The sequence below is a fragment of the Tupaia chinensis genome, unplaced genomic scaffold (genome assembly GCF_000334495.1).
Source record: "Tupaia chinensis unplaced genomic scaffold, TupChi_1.0 Scaffold143970_1, whole genome shotgun sequence".
Classification (NCBI taxonomy): domain Eukaryota; kingdom Metazoa; phylum Chordata; class Mammalia; order Scandentia; family Tupaiidae; genus Tupaia; species Tupaia belangeri.
In genome coordinates, this window is record NW_006203821.1 from 991,861 (window position 1) to 994,829 (window position 2,969).

Genomic DNA, 2,969 nt, shown 5'->3' on the forward strand with positions numbered 1-2,969 from the left:
CGGCTGCCCCGGACCGCACCGCCCCGCGTCCCACCCTGGCTGCCCGAGGGGCCCCGGCGCCCCAGATCTCGTGCCTTGGCTCCCCGGCTCCCCCCCCCCGCCGCGCTGTGCTCTCGGCTCCAGTCTGGCCGCCCGAGGGGTGCCCCACTAGACGCTGGCGGAAATCCGGGCTTCGATCCCGGCGTGCCTCCGAGCCTGCAGACCACATGGCTGGCCAGATCTCACCCAGCCCACAATGCCCCCGCCCAAGCTAACTCCTCGCGTCAGCGATTACACACCCCAAAATCCCTTACAGACCGGGGCACTGGGAATAGAGATCTGGGGATTATATTCCTATATGGCAAGAGCCCCAGAGGGAGAAAGACGTGTATCTCTACTGGCAGAAACAAGAGCTCGGTAGAAAGGAAAGAGCAAAAGTGCCCCAATTGCAGAGAGAAATCCCAAGAAGATTCTCCTGCTGGGAATTAAAAAAAAAAAAAAAAAAGCGAAAAAAAAAAAACGTCCAGAGAGCCCAGGATTGCTGGCAGCTGGAGAAGACCTCCAAGACTAACAGAAGGAGCACTTTCCAGCTCTCTGTTTACTCCATTGCCAGGCTAAGGTGGTAGGGTGACTACGCTTCAAGAGTCAACAGTTTCTCTCCAGAAAAAGGTGAGGGTGCTTCCCCTCCCCGACTGGAGAAGCCCGAGAACAGTCCATCAGAACTGGGTGAAGGTCCTCCTAGCCAAAAAAAGAGAAGGGGGAAAGAAGAAAAGTGGAGGTTAAAAAATTGGTTCGATTTATACAAGATGACTCGGGGACCTGATCAGAGTCCAGCAAGTAAAGTGAAGGGAACATATTTAGAAGTATAGGGAACCAGCAGTTAGCGTAATGGCTATGTCGCTGGACTCCCACATAGTCGACCGCGGGTCACGTCCCGGACCGGTGGCTTAAAACTCACGCTGGGTGCGTGTGCGTGTTGTGCCCAAGATCCCGAGAGGAGAATGGAGGAGAAGGGATTGCGGAGTGACCATCCCCCCTGGGGGGTGATTTCTCGCTTTCTGTCTCTATGTCTCTCTCTGTCTGTCTGGCAAGCGCACGCGCCCTATAGCGAAAACCTCTCCAAAATAAAAAAGAGAGAGAGTATAGTACGTCCACCTCCTGTTAAAGCATAGATGTAAAAGCTCTCAATTCCCGCTAGAAGAATACTCAAGACACTGCTAACAGTACTTTTTCCTGGAGATAAAAACTGGGAGTAGGGGGACCAGCAGTTGGTGTAATTGCTATGTCTCTGGACTCCCATGTAGTCTAACACAGTTCGGGTCCCGGATCTGGTGGCTTAAACTGAAGCTGGGCACGTGTGCATAAGTGCATCCCCTAGGTCCTGAGAGGAGAATGGAGAAGAAGGGATTGTGGCCTGGCTATCCCCCCTGGGGGACCAGCAGGTGGTGTGGTGGTTAAGGTGCTGGACACTCCCACATGGCTGACCACGATTCGAATCCCAGACCTGGCAGCTTGCTTTCTCAATCTTTCTCTCTCTCTTTCTCTGGTTCTGGTCAAATTAAAATAAATGAATAAATAAAAAAAAAAAATAATAATAAAAAAAAGAAACTCTCAAAAAAGAAAAAAAAAAAACTGGGAGAAAAAAAAAAAACAAAAAAAAACCCCTGGGATCAGGAAAGGAGGAACGAGAGGGAATTTTACATCACAATATTCCTTTGGAATTCTTACCATACTGAAAATACATTTTTAAAAAAAAATTATTTAATTTTATTTATCATCACTATTATTGTTATTTAATTTGCTACAGGGCATGTGAACTCACCAGAGAGAGAAAGTGAGAAAGCAAACGACCAGGTCTGGGACTCAAACCACAGTCAGCCATGTGGGATTTCAGTGTCTTAACCACCACACCAGCTTCTGGCCTAGTGGTACCTTTTTTATTTAGATGTTTCTACCTTAGGGTGTATGTGTTCATTGCAGGGAGAGAGAGAGTCACAGACAGACACAGTAAGAGGGAAAGTGAGAAATCACCTAAGGCGGTGGGGTGTGGGGGGTGATAGCCATACTGCAATCCCTTCTCCTCCCTTCTTCTACTAGGATCTTGGGCATGCTGGCACACGCACCAGCATGATTTTCAAGCTGCGGGTTCTAGAACTCTAACCATGATCTGCCATGTGGGAGTCCAGCAACATAACTGCTTATGCCATCTGCTGGTCCCAGTGTCACGGTATATATATATACACACACACACACACACATATATATATACATATACATATATGTATATATAAATTCTTTTATATATACATATATGAATTATTTTACTTAACTTTATTTATTTTAATTTGACCAGAGAGGGAGAGAGGGGAAGAGACAGGGAAAGTAAGAAGGCAAGGCACCAGGTCCAGGACTCGAACCACAGTAGGCCATGTGGGAATCCAGCACTCTTAACCACCATGCCTATCACTTTGGTTTGTAATGACATACAGGTATCAGACATTTCAGATTTTTTTTGTTTTTTTGTGTTTTTTTTTTTTTTAATTTTTGCTATAGGGCATGTGTGTTTGCCAGAGACACAGAGAGAAAGTGAGAAAGCACCCTTCCCCATTCTCTCAGGACTCATGGGCAAGCATGCACACACAATTGAATGTTTTTGAAACTGCTGGGTCTGGGTTCCTTATGGCCAGAAGCGCCATCTTCCAGTAATTAACCAAAATGACGAACACAAAGGGAAATATATGTTCTCTAGGCCTTTTAGAAAACATGGAGTTGTTCCTTTGGCAACATATATGGGAATCTACAAGAAGGGTGATATCATAGACATTAAGGGAATGGGTACTGTTCAAAAAGGAATGCCCACAAATGTTACCATGGCAAAACTAGAAGAGTCTACAATGTTACCCAGCATGCTGTTGGCATTGTTGTGAACAAACAAGGGCAAGATTCTTGCCAAGAGAATCAATGTGCGTATTGAGCATATTAAGCATTCT